This window comes from Erythranthe guttata, chromosome 8 (genome assembly GCF_056151865.1).
Source record: "Erythranthe guttata isolate IM_541 chromosome 8, IM_541, whole genome shotgun sequence".
In the NCBI taxonomy this organism is placed as follows: domain Eukaryota; kingdom Viridiplantae; phylum Streptophyta; class Magnoliopsida; order Lamiales; family Phrymaceae; genus Erythranthe; species Erythranthe guttata.
Genome location: NC_142540.1, coordinates 14551980 through 14569969, shown reverse-complemented (window position 1 = coordinate 14569969; position 17990 = coordinate 14551980).

The following is a 17990-nucleotide window of genomic DNA, read 5'->3' as shown; positions in this document are numbered from 1 at the left end:
CCCTCTTCTTCACCCTCCACAAACTCAAGTCATTAGTGCATGAAAATTTCTCAATATCAAACTTGGGAGTTCTCATGGATTCATATCTATAATTGTTGTAAAACTTGTTAATGTCAATCAACAACCACACACAACACTTACTGACCAACTCAATACAATCTATGCACACATGCAAATAAACCTTGTATAAAGAAGCAATTGGGTGTTACTGTATTTTCTCTTTACACTTGTTTTATCTATCAGATATGTTGGCGCCAGATTTCCGACTATTGAAGATCGAGGAAATCCGCCGAGTTTTGGAATTAAAAGATTGGCAAAGATTTGTTTTCCATATTTATTTTGGAATTTATTAGAGTCCTATTCTTATATACTTCTATTAGGACTTAGATTTATTTCCATGTATTTTATTCTAGTTAGGTATCTTTTGTACTTATCTAGAATAGAAGTAGAAATCAACTAGGATTCTATTACCTAGTTAAAACGATTTCTTAGGGCCCAAGTTAGGTCTTAGGGCTTATTTTCGTGGCTATATAAGCCTCCAAGACATACAAGAACCGTGTGCATTATTTGGGAGAAAAACCTCTTCATAGCATCGAAGTTTTGCCAAAGGCGTTCTGCGGAGCAGGACTGTGCCATCGTTGCACTGTGCCATCGCTGTGTGTGCCAATATATACAGATCTGCTGTATAGATCTCAAGGGAGATCAGCCGCGTTTCTGAAGGGAGTTCAGGCCTGAAGGGAGTTCGAGGCACGCGGTGTGGAGCTGCTGTTGGAAGAGACACGGAGTTCAAGTTGTGTACAAGAACGGCATATTACATAAAGAGGGAGTCTTTAGTGTTTTTAATAAGTCCTATTAATGTACACTGTAAATCTGAACTAGTGAAATCGTGTTTGCAGGTCCACGTGGATGTAGGGCACATTTGTGTCCGAACCACATTAATTTCTTGTGTTCATTTATTCTGCTTTTAGTAGATTTATAACTGTGTTAACACAAGAATTATAGTTGTAACTGAATACTGTTTTCACAACTTAACTGTTACAACTTAGGTTAATTGATTTTTATAGGCATATAAATTTACAATTGGCATCAAGAGCCTCTCACTAGATATACATAGTGTGTGATTTTGGGAATTTGATTTATTTGCCTTTTGTCTTCCATAGGAACTATGAATGCTCATATGGAAGGTGGTTCCACGACTCGCCCACCACTGCTTACTGGAACCAATTACTCTTATTGGAAGACCAAGATGAAGATGTTCATCAAGTCAATGGATGAAGATGCATGGCGCACAGTTCTGACTGGCTGGAAACGACCTGTTGCCACAGATGAAAAAGGAATTCAAACTGAGAAACATGAAAAAGACTGGAGCAAAACTGAACAGTTTGCCGCAAATATGAATTCCAAAGCATTGAATGCCATATTCAATGGAGTTGATATCAATCAATTCAAAATCATCTCAGCATGTGAGTGTGCCAAAGAAGCATGGGAAAAATTACAAACAGCTAATGAGGGGACAACCTCTGTTCGATTATCAAAACTTCAGATGCTTGCTACTCGTTTTGAGGATCTTCGGATGGAGGAAACTGAAACCGTGAGCGATTTCAACTCCAAATTATGCGACATCGCAAATGAAGCCCATGGCCTCGGTGAAACTTACCCTGAAGTAAAACTTGTTCGTAAAGTGCTAAGATCTATGCCAGACCGGTTCGCATATAAGGTGACTGCTATAGAGGAAGCAAGTGATGTGGACTCATTGCGGCTTGAAGATCTGATCGGAAATCTACAGACCTTTGAAAACAAGCTGAACATCAGTAGAATGGATAAAGAGAGAAAAATCGCTTTACAAACCGTGTCTGTTGCGACACCATCTGTGCCCTCAGCTCCCATGACAGCACTCGAAGTCAAGCTAACAAAATCCATGTCTTTAATAGCCAAAAACTTCGGAAAACTTGTGAAAATGAATGGACATCCCAGAAGTCCTACAAACAAGCAAGAAGTTAGGAAGGGGATTCGATGTAGAGAATGTCGTGGCTATGGTCATATTCAAGCTGAATGTGCAAACACTCACAAGAAGCAAGGAAAATCACTTGCTACAACATGGAGTGACGACAACTTTGAATCTGATGATGAAAGTGAAGCAAGTGATGCTGAAACAAGTATTGACTTCTGTGGTACATGCAGGGTTACTGGAGTGACACAAAATGGTGTCACATGCACTGAGCCACCACACCTCAGGTATGCTACTCGTAATCTCGAGAATCATAGAAATTTAAACACAATTTTTATGCCCACAGGAAAAGAAGATTCAGAAGATGATGAAGAATGCTCCATTGAGATGATTCAACAGCAACTGAATGATCTTCTAAAGCAATGTCATGAGGTTGGTGATGAAAACAAGCGTTTGAAGGAGAAAGTGAAGGAACTGGAAGAGGAGAATGAAGCAATTAAAGTCAATCTGAAGGCCAGAATCGATGAGCTAGAATTGGAAAATGAGGTACTGGAGGTAAAACAGGATTTTGCTTTGAAGGATATTGACAATCTAAAAGAATTGTTGAGGCATTTGCGAAACAACGATTGCAATAAAGCAAGGGAGATCAAGAAAAATCATGCTCCAAAGAAAAATGCTGAACCCTGCCCCAACCTGAAGTGTGGCAATGCCCCTGTTGCAACAGCATTAGAGGCATCAGTCAGTAAGTTAAATCGCACTGCGATTCTTCCTTCAAACAGGTTAAATGAAATTTTAAATGCTCATCCCTCAAATCCTGATAAACTTGGTCTTGGCTATATTGGGAGTAAGTTCGATGGTAAACCTAATCCAAATCGAAAAATTAATTTTGTGAATAATACTGTCAAACCTACTCCACAACATGTTGCCTCACAGTCTTATACAAAACAGTTTGTGCCAACTTGTCATTTCTGTCACAAAGTAGGACATGTTAGGCCAAAATGCTTTAAAAGATGGAAATTGATAAATAAGAGTTTAGCATATCAATCATCCAATTCCGCTGCATGGGATCACAATTCCCAAAGAAGATACTCTGATAATAAATGGATGAATAAGTTTAATGCAAACTGCTTTCCTGCTATTCTTTCTTTAAAAGCATGTACTACGAACTCTTGGTACTTTGATAGTGGTTGCTCCAAGCATATGACAGGTGTACCTGATCACTTAAAGAACCTGCAAAATGTGTCTGGTGGACAAGTTACTCTTGGTGATGGAAACAAGGCCGTTGTGAAAGGAGAAGGTAACTTGGATGTTGGAGGATTACCTAACCTTGACAACGTTCTGTATGTAGAGGGTTTGAAATCAAACCTACTCAGCGTAAGTCAGCTATGTGATCTATACGACTCAGTGTTGTTCACCAAGCGTAAGTGTGAAGTGTTTGATCGAAACCACAGGTGTGTTCTATCTGGTTATAGATCCTCTGATAATTGTTATAAAATTGATCAAACTGACCAAGTTGAACAGTGTCCCCTCGCCACCTCTGATATCACAGATATGTGTTATCATCGACTGGGGAATTTGAATTTTCAGGATCTAACACGAAATATCAATGCATGTTGTGTGAAAGGTGTTTCCCAACTAAACTCCAATACACCAGATTTATGTGGTGAATTTCTAATGGGGAAACAAACTGAGAGCATTGGAAGAGAAATACCAGAAGACAAAATCACAGAAGTATCAGTGCCGACATCTTATGTCACAACTGAAGATGTTATCACTGGTAAAGAAGGTATGAAAACTTGCAATAAGCCCAAGGTTGACTACCAGGAAATAGTCAGGTATGTCTATCTCACTTCCACTTTTGAACCAAAAAACATCAAAGAAGCAATTCTTGATAAATTTTGGGAGTTAGCCAAGCTTGAGGAACTTGAGCAGTTTTCTCGAAATGACATGTGGGCACTGGTTCTGAGCAATGACAAGGTAAAGCAACTAGATGATGAGATATTTATCTCACAGAGCAAATATGCCAAGAACGTGGTAAGTAAATTTAGGTTGAAAAAGGCAAAGCCTTTAACAACACGAATGACCTCAATTGAGAAGTTGGGACGAGATTGTGAAGGCACAGACGCTGGTTCCACACTATACAGGAGTTTGATAGGAAGTTTGTTTTATCTTTCTGCTAATAGATATGATATCTGTTTCAGTGTAGGTATTTGTGCTAGGTACCAAACAAGCCCTAAAGAGAGTCATTTGAGTGCTGTAAAGCGCATTATCCGATGTGTTAGTGGAACACACGAATTGAGAAAATGGTATTCAAAAGATACTAACAATTGTCTTGCAGGGAACAGTGATGCTGACTGGACAGGAGATGTGGATGACAGAAAAAACATCACAGGAGATTGTTTCTACATTGGTAACAATTTGGTATCTTGGTACAGTAAGAAACAAAATTCCATTTCCTTATCTAATGCTGCGTGTGACTACATAGCTGTAGGTAGCTGTTGCACTCAACTCTTTTGGATGCAACATATGTTAAATAACTATGGCTTTCGTGAAAAAGAGTTACATGTCTTTTGTGATAATGAGAGTGCCATAAATATTTCAAAAAATCATGTTCAGCATTCTCGAACCAAACACATAGATCTTCGACACCATTTCATCAGGCAATTAGTTGAGCAGAAACGTGTGACTATAGATTATGTGTCCACAGACAATCAACTAGCTGATATTTTCACAAAGCCTCTTGATTTCCTTAGGTTTGATTCCTTGCGTAAAGCGCTTGGAATTTGCCATGTGCAAAACTGAATTTTCTATGATAGTGCAATTAATACTTGTGTCCGGATTGCACTTGATTTTTTTTCGGACATTATATGTGTCATCTGCTCATGTGACATCATTTTTGGGAACAGTAATGATGGAAGTTTTCATTTTTGACTAATGGTTGTGTGTTAGTTTTTGTGAATTAATTTTTGTTTCCACAGTTAGCCATGATAGAAGTGTGCTGCCCCCTCTATCGGGAGTGATCAATGTCTATGACCTCATTCATCTCAAAGATCATACCTCTATTGGGAGAATTATGCTACCGCATATGCATCCCTGACTTCTATTTAAAAGCTATGTGGATTCTTGAGGAGGTTGCCCTCCTAATGTTTGCTTGAACATCATATCAACAAAAAAGGGGAGGAGTAGAAAAATAGTCCGATTAAAAAAAAAAAAAAAAAAAAAAAAAAGGGGAGAAGAAAAAATAGTCTGAATTAAAAAAAAAATAAAAAAAAAATAAAAAAAATAAAAAAATAAAAAAGAGGAAGAAAAAGTTGGGATGATATTCAAGCATATATTAGGAAATTCTTCTTGAAGTCCACGATCGAATTGCTGTGCTAATCGCATACGCATTCATAACCCTAATAAAATTACCTAAATTATGGTTTCTTGAGTATGGTCATGGGGTTATAGTTATATCGTGCATCCAAGAGTTTGCTAGGTGGCCTTCTATTGTGATTTTCTTTAAGATTATCTAATTAATTCATGAAAACCAAGCCCTCAACTTTTAATCTTGTGATCTTCTTGATTTTCTTTTCCTTAAAAGATGTGATTTTTTCCTTTTTTTTTCGTTTTAAAATTTTTTTTTCTTGAATTTTTTATATATGGGCTTTGTGAATTTTTTTGGCTACTAGTTGTCTCTGGCCACGTGGCTATGGCCATGTCATCTGCCATCTCTATTTTTTGATGTTTCGTGTGGAGAATATCTTGTTTGTTTTTTGTCACGGATTTTGTGGGATATTCTTCTGATTTGAAAATATCTGGTATTTGAAGAGTCCTCTCTTTTTCTGCCTCTTTTCTCGGTCCTTGTGCTTTAAATATCTGCCCCTTCTAGGGTTTCTGAGTTTATTGTGGCCTCTGGCTGACTGTTGACACATGGCTGTCTTGATACGTGATCTGTTTGAATCTCCGAAGAAGCGTGTGGGAATATACTTCTGTTTTATCATGATGTCTGTGGGATCTGTTATCATCCTATCTTTAGGGCTTCTAAGATTTCTCAATATTTCTTATACTCGACCTCTCTCCAATATCTCTCTATGCTTTTCGAAAGCTACTCGTTTCTTCTCTTTTTTGTGCTCCACAGATTTACTATGGAAAGAGAAAAATCGGTCGAGGGGTCTGAAATGAGGAAGCACAAACAACTGTGCATCGCCGTTTGACAAGAAGCCTGGAAAAACGTCAAAGTCTGTGACGACAACAGTGGTCTCTGTAGTTCTCGTTTCTCTCATGGCCACAATTCCGGAGCCTATACTCACACATGTGCAGTCACCAGCCTCAAGCTCCAAATAAGATGTTGTCTCTGATCTGCTGGACAATATTTTGGTTGAAAGTGATCCTTCCATGTATAAGGCAGAAGATGTTGGTGGTGAAGACCATGTCGCAATTGAAGAAGCTACTTTGCCGGCCTCAAAGGAAGTTTGAGAGCAATTATGGTCTTGAGGATGAGTCATACGCTTCGAGTGGCCACCAACCTCTTTCAGAGCAGACTTATGGTGCCTTTACTGCCGTACATCCAACTAGATCTGAGTCATCAGAATCTTCACCAGAGTCCTAACTCTCTGTTGATTCTCCGTTGATGGGACTCGCGGTTACTTGCGAAGGGAAATTTTTCAATGTGGCTCCTGAATTGAATAAAGATTTTTACCGGTGTTTAGTCCCTTGTGTCACGTACACCAAAGCCGTTGTGATCACTGTATGCTGAGTTTCCCTGAAGCGTCACTCATGCTGTTTTTATCAACATTGGGGAGTACATCTATGCTCAAAACGGAGCTCTTGCTAACTCTTGCACAAAAAGTTGGAGTGTCTGTCTTTTCCCTCGTTGACCTATCACTCACTGTCACAACATTTCTCAATGAGACCTTCAGCTTCTATGCCTGAACGACGCCACACTCCATCTGCCTCGCCTGCTGAGAAGAAGTCCAGAAAATCCTCAAAGAAAGTTCGCCCTACTGCTGTGGAAGTCTCTCCTGTTCCCGTCACCACAGATCTGGACCCCGTCTCTACTCCGGTGGCTTCACCTTCACCAAGTCTCCAGACAAGTGATGTGCCTGACCCTGTCGACACCGACATGGCTGATCTTGACGATGATCGACTCTCTGCAACCCCACAAGATGATCTGCCCTCAGATCCAGAGGTTGCCCCCCGCAATGTTGAGTTTCCTGTTCCACTCCGACGCTCTAATCGAAAACACGAAGGCCCATCTGTCTCCACTCCTGCCTCCGTGTCTGAAGTCCATCGTGCGAAGAAGGCTCCAATTGTCTCTGCCTCTATTCCGCCGCCAGTTGATGTGGTCACCAAGGATGAGCTCACTCGTTTTCAGGAGTCTATCCAGGCTCAGCTTGCTCAGGGATTTTCGTCTATTCAGGACCAGCTTCTTAAGACTTTGGCACAGTCTGGTCAGAAAGGGGGAGTAGCAACAACTCCAGATGCCCCCCGCAAAAACTTCAATGATGAAGCAGCAGTCCACAACCGCAAGGCAAAGCGTCCAACAGTTCTCATGATAATGATCAGCTCTCCGACTATGATTATTAAGGGAAGTTTCTTTGAAAAACTTTTTTGTTGTCCTTTTTGAACTGCTTAAATTTATGTCTTATTTAGGACTGTTATAGTTATGATTACTTTCCTGCCTTTTGAATATCACCTTGGTTATTTTTATTTTGTGCCTTGGGCTTGTTTTTGATAACTTTGTGCTGCAAGAAATTTCTCTGTTATAACATCTATGTGTTGCAACTTCTGTTGTACTAACAGTATGTGATGCAGGGGGAGTTAATCATTCCTGCAAAGAGAGAAAATCTCATATGCAGGGGGAGTTCTTGTTAAATATGGATTCTGACCAATCTATGCCAAAGGGGGAGATTGTTGGCGCCAGATTTCCGACTATTGAAGATCGAGGAAATCCGCCGAGTTTTGGAATTAAAAGATTGGCAAAGATTTGTTTTCCATATTTATTTTGGAATTTATTAGAGTCCTATTCTTATATACTTCTATTAGGACTTAGATTTATTTCCATGTATTTTATTCTAGTTAGGTATCTTTTGTACTTATCTAGAATAGAAGTAGAAATCAACTAGGATTCTATTACCTAGTTAAAACGATTTCTTAGGGCCCAAGTTAGGTCTTAGGGCTTATTTTCGTGGCTATATAAGCCTCCAAGACATACAAGAACCGTGTGCATTATTTGGGAGAAAAACCTCTTCATAGCATCGAAGTTTTGCCAAAGGCGTTCTGCGGAGCAGGACTGTGCCATCGTTGCACTGTGCCATCGCTGTGTGTGCCAATATATACAGATCTGCTGTATAGATCTCAAGGGAGATCAGCCGCGTTTCTGAAGGGAGTTCAGGCCTGAAGGGAGTTCGAGGCACGCGGTGTGGAGCTGCTGTTGGAAGAGACACGGAGTTCAAGTTGTGTACAAGAACGGCATATTACATAAAGAGGGAGTCTTTAGTGTTTTTAATAAGTCCTATTAATGTACACTGTAAATCTGAACTAGTGAAATCGTGTTTGCAGGTCCACGTGGATGTAGGGCACATTTGTGTCCGAACCACATTAATTTCTTGTGTTCATTTATTCTGCTTTTAGTAGATTTATAACTGTGTTAACACAAGAATTATAGTTGTAACTGAATACTGTTTTCACAACTTAACTGTTACAACTTAGGTTAATTGATTTTTATAGGCATATAAATTTACAAGATAGTTTGCTCACAAATTGTGTGTTACTATGTGATCTAACTGCCGACTCAACAACAACGACATTACTTTTATAAGGAGATAATTGCACATAACTCCTTGTGTAATCTCAAATGGCCAAAAAACTCATCATTTTAAAAATTTATCCAGAAACCCTCTATGATGTGCCACCTCATGACCAAGTTATTTAGTTGAAGTTAGTGATCAAGTCCTTCAGATGCACGGCTGCAGTCTTAATCAGCTTCACACTTCCATGACACGTGGAGTTTTCAGCTAAGCTCATGTTCGACCAATTGATTTAAGATCAAAGATTACCAATTCATAACGCAGTTTCATGACTAACTTTATAAATTATTGAGTATCATGTTGTCACAATTTTGTTTAAAAAAAACTTCAACATATTTTATCAATAAATTAAATGAAATATGAATTAAATACATACTTCAGTTAATTATACTTATTGTTGTAAATTCTATAAGTTAGTGGATGTCCGCCACTACTTACACTATTAAAGACCATTATTTACCACCGCTAAGGAGTTGTAACTTATGATCTTTGACTGATCATTCTTGTACTAAATGTATGATACCATTGTATTAAATTTGGTACACGTGAAAATATGGACTAATATATTACATATTCTCCCTACATTGTTTTCTACTTCTTGTATATCATTTATTACTTTCTCAACAGGTTATCAGCAGGATTATTCTATTTCATTTTTTGAGCAACGATGATTCAAAGAGAATAACATCTCAGCCATATATGAAGAAAAGGGAGTTGATTTCAAATATTTTATTGTTCTTTTAAATTGATAAAATATTAACCATCTTAATTTTATTGTAGGTGATTTTTCGTGCAATTCACGAGTCTCTATTTCGATGCATGTTTTGGATATGATAATGTCCGAATTTCAGAAAATGCAAAATACGAAACCTGTAGAATTTTCTGTTGGTTGTTCGAAACATTTTGAATCATCAAAATCGGATCTTGATCGAGAGAGATATACTTAAAATACTGAACTCTGCCAGAGTTGTCCCTTGTGCGAATTTATGAGATGAACATGACGTTTTAAAAACAAAAGGGACAATTATAGGCTTAAAGCCTAGACTACATACAAGATTAGAAATCTCGATTGAGTATATTAGACTTTAAGCCTAAATGATAAGACTGTTGAACATTTGTAGTGGGTATTCCCCATTTATAGTACTATTATTTCACAAATAAGTACTATACTGATTTTTATTATATATTGAGGCTTGAGGCCCAAATCGAGCACGTGCAATGGAGTGACACGAAGATTGAGTGGTATATTAAAGAACCGCTTGCTCTCTAATTTATGTGACTTGAAAAGCTCCATCAATCGAAAAAGAACTCGAAGTTCATAAAATTTAGGCTCGAAGTGAAGTTTAAATATGAAGGCTTGAAGGTTATGTGGAGGCATATCAAATATAAAGGCTTGAGGCCTAGATTAAATTTGAAGACTAGAAGTCTCGATTGAATATATTAAACTCAAGGTCTAAGTGATGATACTCAAACTTGAATATTTGAGTTAATGGGTATTTCCCACTCAAGGTACTATTATTTTACGATTAAGTACCAATTATAGGGCTTAAGACCCCAAATCAAGTACATAAATTCAAGGTATAACTCAAAAACTTGAGATTTGAATGTACTCCAAATGAGTATCCATTTGTGAAATAATGACATAAAAAATATCATGAAACTTGAAGTTATCTATGATTGTTCAAGAAGACACTACTGTTAGAGTAGGTGACCAACAAGCCAATATGAGGCTGTGGTCTTTCGTATTTATTATGGTAATAAACGAACATTTATTCGTATTAATGATAAAACAACTTGGCATTCTATATCTTTGTCCCTTTGTCACAAGCATAGGTATATCCTTACAGTTATTACAAGTACTAGTAATTGATCGTTAAGATCGTGAGATATTTACTTAAGTATTATAACTGTTAAACGTATTCCTAGTTGAAGGGTTACACCACCAATGAGGATATCGGCCTTTCCTATTAAGAGACTAGCACTTAGTGTATGTGTACTGCATCTCATCAGTAAACGGTATTGTGATATCGGCATGCATAAGTGGGTGCTCGTAAGTTGACGAGTTCACTGAACTCCCTCACCCTAGAAATCTCTAAGTGGTTCCCAATAATCGAGTAGAGATATCTATGGTATAGTTGTGCACCATTAGTCCTTATGACCTAGACATCACCGTGACTTCACTAGAGGACCAGCTATATCGTGACCTGTCCCTGAGTTCCACCGAGGACCATCCCAAGGGCCAGTGTTCGTGCAGTCCGAAATCTAGTGGGAGGTCTGTGCATTGTAGTCGGGGATTCGATCCCTAGAAAATTCTTGGATGTCCTTTGTGTTCTCATAGTTTGTAATCTCTCTAAGTCTCTGGCCAGAGCTGACTAAGTGATGATTAGAGAATTCGATTATCTAAGTCATGCACGTAACGATTACAACACTTAGAACGATTGCACGGTCATTGAACAAATAAAGAGGTCTCGATGAACCAATGCCTCTAGATCAATCGGGACATATGAATCGAAGGGATCGTACTGTACGTTAATGATATCTGAAGGTTCTTGCAGGCACTTCATTTGTATCTAGGGATTCATGATGCGTAGTTGCTAGACGCCAATCTTGATTCGTTGGGTGATTAAGGTGAAATCAGTTTCATCTTAATCGTAACTCTAAGGGACGAGTTTTGACCACAAAGGATTGTGGGCCCACGGCTAGCTTACACCTGAACCATCGAGGGTCACACTGCTCGTGCACATGAGATCTTTGAATAAACGGTCAGAGATAAAATGGTTTATCTTTGCATGATTGGAAGTCAATATGATTGGGTCCAACATTCATAATTTGGAATTATGAATGAGAATAAGAAAAGGAAAATAATAGGCAAACATATTAGTGGACTTTCTAAATCGGGAAGTTTCCAAATTTAGAAAGTGAACTGAATTTGGGTTTCCACTTTTGGAAAGTTGGAAATCGAGAGTTGGCACTCGCAATGATGAGGACATTATAATGATTCCAAAAATGTAATTTTTGCAATTTTCCGATCATTGAATTGAGAGAGACGAGCAAGTAAAAGAACTAACGAACTTAAGCTGTTGGGCCCGGTCCAACTTAAGCCCGTTAGGGTTTTATGCAAGACACTATAAATACTTGATTTATAGGACTTGCACACACACACAACACACGAAACCCTAACCCTAGCCGCTCCCTCTCTCTCTCGGCCATTCTCCTCACCCCCCGCGGCCACCACCTCCGCCGTCGCCGGAATCTTGCCGGAATCGGCCATCTCTTGGACGATTCACATTGGTAGTTCTTTTCTTCTTTCTGTTCTACCGTTTTTCTAACTATTACGTGTCTAGTGCCACGCGTTTACTAGATCGAAGTATACGAGGTGAAATCCGAGAGGAGCAAGATCGAAGATCGAAGAATCGAGGAGCAGCACACGAGCCGACGCCGCACGCAATCCCACGCGCCGCCCGAAGACAGCGCGTGAGCCACACGCGCTGCCGTAGCTCGTCTAGTAGCTGCTGCCGTTTTGCCGTTGCTGCCTCGGATTGCACGGATTGGTTTACGTGGCAATCTTGCTTTGCATAGTGCGCCTTTGTCACGCTTCAAGAGGTAAATTTTCGAATCCATTGTCGTTAGATTCGATTACGTTTAAATTGAATATATATGTTTGTTCTAGTATGAAACTTGTATGATTTTATGTGACTACATGAAATTGTTTATTTATTGCGAGCATGATTATTTGATTTAAATGCGAGCATGCTAATTGATTTAAATTCGGTTGAATAATTAAGCATGTATGTTGTTTTTAAATTTCGCTGGAAGCGCAAAGGTACGCAATTAATTTTTTTCAATTATTGGGCATGTGTTTATGTGTTTTAAAGTTATTTAAATCGCATAAAATTTTTGTTTTCCGCTGCGTACACGTTTCCGATTCCCAACATTGGTATCAGAGCTCATTGCGCAATTAATTGCGTCGTATTTTTAAGCATGTTCGATTTATTAAAGTAGCGATTGTTGTATTATGTAATTGGGAGTTTTCGTAAGTTTAAAATATTTTTGAAATATTGTTTAGAATTTTTCCAGCTTTAAAATTGTTTAAAATTGGAAAATCGGATCTGAAATTATTTTTAAAAAGTCGGTTTCTAATTGTTCGGATCGAACCGGTCGGACCGGCCGGTTCGATGGTTGTGCGCGATCCAATTGACCAAATCCACGTGGATTCGGGTCGGTCAGACCGGTTCTCGGTCCGACTGACCCGACCCATTGATTTGGGTCAACTGGACCACGCAGAACCGGACCGCTTCGGTCCGAACCGGTCAGAGCGGTCGGCCGAACCGGTTCACTGAAAATAAAAACAAATAAAAATTTATTTCAGATTTCTAAAATTAAACTTAAAACAACTTGATTTTCATTTTCGAAAAATTATTTCCAATTAATCCCAATTAGATAAGCGTTTCAACAATCATCTATTTTAGTAAATAGGTGTTAGATTAATTAATTAATTAATTTAAAATTGTTAAATTGATTTTAATTAATAGAACACACGTATAATATTGATTATAGTTCAACTTAATTGATAGTACCTCAACATTATTTGATTAATTTATGCGAGTTGAGGTTCTATAATTATTTTGAAAAACTCGATAATTAATTAATGTAATTAATTATGTAGTTAGGTCGTATGTTCCTCTTAGGACAATATGCGTTTCCATATACCTTTAGAGAACATAGATGTAGGAATCACATAGACCAATCCGAACCTTCTGATGAGATAAAACTTTTAATAAAAATCCCTCATTCTTAATCTAATTAAGAATCATCTCAAGCTATAAAGAAAAACCAATTTGTTGATTTTTTCTTTCCTTCTACCAACGGTTGAATTATGTGTAGCCCTTTACTGTAGTGCAGTAAGCCGTGTTAGCGGGGAGTGCTATGGTAAAGTTAGCTGTAATTCAACTGACATAGCGATGAAGGTAGCCGTAGAAAAGGGTTATGCTAGATTAACGTGGTCGGCTAGATTAACTAGGGACTGCATTAGTTTGGCATAATCAAGTTCTATCAGCATCTTTGATTGGTAGGCTAGACTTGACACACGACGATTTTGATATTCGCGAGATTAACTTAGGTCATTATCAAGTGTGAGGAAAATTAATTTAGGGTCATATTGTGGATATGATTGATTGTGATATCTACCTTTGGGCAAATATAATCGGGCTAGATTAACTACGGGTTATATTTGTCTATTGGACCTAAAGCCCATTAAGAAAAATCAGTTTTCTCGTTTGTCTACTAGAGGGAAGTGGAACTCGATAAAATTAGTGGGAGAACAATTAAATAACATAAGGCCAAACATTTAATTGTAACAATCACTTAACGCGAATCTCTAATAATCCTCTTCTCTATACCTCTCAGATAATCATGTCTAAGAATCCCATAATGTCAATCCTCGACGATAAACTCAATGGCCCTAATTACCTAGATTGGTTGCGTAGTCTTAAGCTTGTTCTAACCGTTGAGGGGCGTCTCTATGTTCTTAACGAGAGACTTTCTGCCACTATACCTGCCACAACGACTGATGCTGAAAAGGAAACTTATGAAGCATGGAAGAAAGATGACACTCATGCTAGGTGTTATACGATAGCCGCCATGGAGCCCGCGCTTGCGAGGAAATAAGAGTCTCACATGCATGCTTTCGATATAAAGGCTCATCTCGATAGCATGTATAGTGAGAATATTAGGGCATCGAGGTACGCTGCTACAAAGGAGTTGATCACGGCGAGACTGCGCGAGGGGACTTCGGTCCACGAGCACTGTCTCAAAATGATCACTCTCCTTGAAAAGCTAGTGAATCTCGATGCCACCCTCTCGGCCGAGCTCTCGTTGGATTTGATCCTGTTGTCTCTTCCTAGTTCCTATGAATCGTTCATAGTGAACTTCAACATGAACAAACTAGATCCTCGATTGGATGAGTTAATGAACATGTTGGTCAGTTTCGAGTCCACCATTAAGAAAGAGAAGTCTGTTCTCGTTGCTGCTACTTCTTGAAAGAAGAGTTCTTCCCAAAAGAAGAGAAATGAAAGAGTTCCATTTGCAAACAGCAAGTTCGAAGTGGGTGAAGGTAGTGGGGCCCCAAGGCAAAGGTCAGCAAGCAAGTTGATGATGCTTGCCATCATTGTGGAAAGAAAGGACATTGGCGCTGCAACTGCAATGCTTACATAAAGCAGAAAAGTTCTGAAAAGGGTACGTATTTCATTGACGTAAATTTGTCTATCAATTCTTCTTCTTGGGTATTGGATACGGGTTGTGGCTCACATTTGTGCAATGATTTGCAGCTAATGACAAGAAGTAGAAAGCTTAGAGCGGGTGAGACCTACCTAAGGATGGGGAATGGAGCAAGAGTTGCTGCTAAAGCCATTGGCACGATTTACTTAAATGTTTTGGATTCTAGTTTTCCTATTGTTTTGAACGATTGTTTATTTGTTCCGTCTCTCATTAGAAACCTTATTTCTATTCATGTATTAGACATTGAAGGTTTTACTTTTGTTTTTGGAAATTCGATTTGCATCATACAAAAGAATGAGAATTTGATTTGCAAGGGACGACTATTAAACAACTTGTATGAACTAAATCCAAATGAAATACCTATTAATGTTATATCAGCAAAACGTAAGGAGATAGATCAAAACCCCGCACAATTTGGCACGCTAGATTAGGTCATGTCTCTTTAAGAAGGATGAACGATTTTGCTAGTGAAGGATTGTTCTCTTTGGAGGACGTGAAATCACTACAAACTTGTGAATCTTGCCTTAAAGGGAAAATGACCAAGTCACCCTACAATGGGAAAATGAAACGAGCCGAGGATCTTTTGGATTTGATCCATACAGACGTATATGGTCCACTAAGTGTTAGTGCGAAGGGTGGATACAACTACTTCGCTACCTTTACCGATGATTATTCTAGGTATGGGTATGTGTACTTGATGAAGTACAAGTCCGAAACATTTGAAAAGTTCAAAGATTTTAGACATGAAGTAGAGAAGCAACTCGGACGAAGTATTAAGAAACTGCGATCCGATCGTGGTGGAGAATACTTGAGCATCGAGTTCATTGACTATCTAAAAGAGAATGGAATACAATCTCAATGGACTCCACCTGGAACTCCTCAACTTAATGGAGTTTCCGAACGTCGGAATAGGACTTTATTAGATATGGTTCGATCTATGATGGGGTTCACAACTTACCGGCATACTTGTGGGGTCATGCACTTGGCACTGCCGCGTATTTGCTGAATAGAGTTAACACCAAAGCAGTTAAATCCACACCTTATGAACTTTGGCATTCCCGGAAACCCAACTACAAACATATTAGGATATGGGGTTGTCCCGCTTATGTGAAGCGATTAGTGGGAGACAAGTTAGATAGTAAATCCGACTTATGCTATTTTGTGGGGTATCCCGAAGACTCAATGGGATACGAATTCTATTGTGTCAAGGAAGCAAAGACGTTTGTTTCGAGAAATGCCACCTTTTTGGAAAGGGAGTTTCTATCCGGTAGAAAAGGCAGCATGATAGAACTTGAAGTAGTTCAAGAACCGGAAAGTGAAGTTCAAGCGCAAGAACAAGTAATCGAACCAATACAACAATCCACTAATATACCTCCTGAACCTATGGTACGTAGATCCGAAAGAGTTCGGAAAATGCCGGATAGGTTATTCCTCCTCGAAAATGGTGAAGATCATGTTGATCTTGGACAAGATCCAAGAACATACAATGAGGCCGTATCGGATGCGGACATGGGACATTGGCTAACTGCCATGAAATCCGAAATGGACTCCATGTACTCCAACAAGGTGTGGACCTTGGTAGATCCACCTAAAGGAATTGTTCCCATAGGCTGCAAGTGGATCTATAAGAAGAAAATTGGAGTGGATGGAAAGGTATCGGCCTATAAAGCTAGATTGGTAGCGAAAGGATATACTCAAAGGCAAGGAGTTGACTATGAGGAAACCTTTTCGCCAGTCGCGATGTTGAAGTCCATTAGGATTTTGCTGGCCATAGCTGCGTGGTACGACTACGAGATATGGCAAATGGATGTGAAGACCGCCGTCCTTAATGGAGATATTGAGGAAGAAATTTACATGGCGCAGCCGGAAGGCTTCATATCTTCTGGAAGTGAGCAAAAGGTTTGCAAGCTGCAGCGATCCATTTATGGATTGAAACAAGCATCCCGTAGTTGGAACATTAGGTTCGACTCAACAATCAAAGAGTTTGATTTTGAGAAGAATCTGGAGGAACCTTGTGCATACAAGAAGGTTAGTGAGAGAGCAGTGATATTTTGAGTGCTTTACGTTGATGACATTCTACTCATTGGGAATGACGTAGGAACGTTGCAACAAACGAAAGCATGGTTGTCCACACGTTTCTCAATGAAGGATTTGAGAGAAGCATCTTATGTATTAGGAATACGCATCTATAGAGATAGAGCAAGAAAGATGCTTGGATTATCCGAAAGACTGACATAACACCGTTATGAAACGGTTTAGCATGGAAGAATCCAAGAAGGGATTCTTGCCAATGTCCCATGGGGTGCGTCTCTCGAAATCTATGTGTCCGCAAACACCTAGTGAAATCGAGGAGATGAAAAGGACGCCTTATGCTTCTGCCATAGAAAGCATAATGTATGGCATGCTATGTACGAGACCCGATATTGCGTATGTTGTGAGTGTCACAAGCCGATATCAGTCTAACCCCGGCCCGGCTCACTGGAAGGCCGTGAAATATATCCTCAAGTACTTACGAAGGACTAAGGATATATTTTTCGTTTATGGGGGTGCCGAGTTGAAATTAGAGGGCTTTACCGACTCTAGTTTTCAAACGGATGTGGATGACTCAAAGTCGAACTCGGGATTTATATTCACCCTTAATGGTGGTGCCTTGTGTTGGAAGAGTTTCAAGCAAAGCATGACGGCTGATTCCACTACCGAAGCGGAATACATTGCAGCGTCCGAAGCTGCAAAAGAAGGGACTTGGATAAGGAAGTTCATCCAAGAGTTGGGTGTCATTCCTAATGCTAGTGATCCAGTACCGTTGTACTGTGATAACACCGGAGCCGTGGCGCAAGCTAAGGAGCCGAGATCTCATCAGAAATCGAAGCATATTCTGAGAAAGTATCATGTGATCCGAAAGATCATTGATAGAGGTGAAGTTAAAGTAGAACGAGTCACCTCGGAAGAGAAAGTATCATGTGATCCGAAAGATC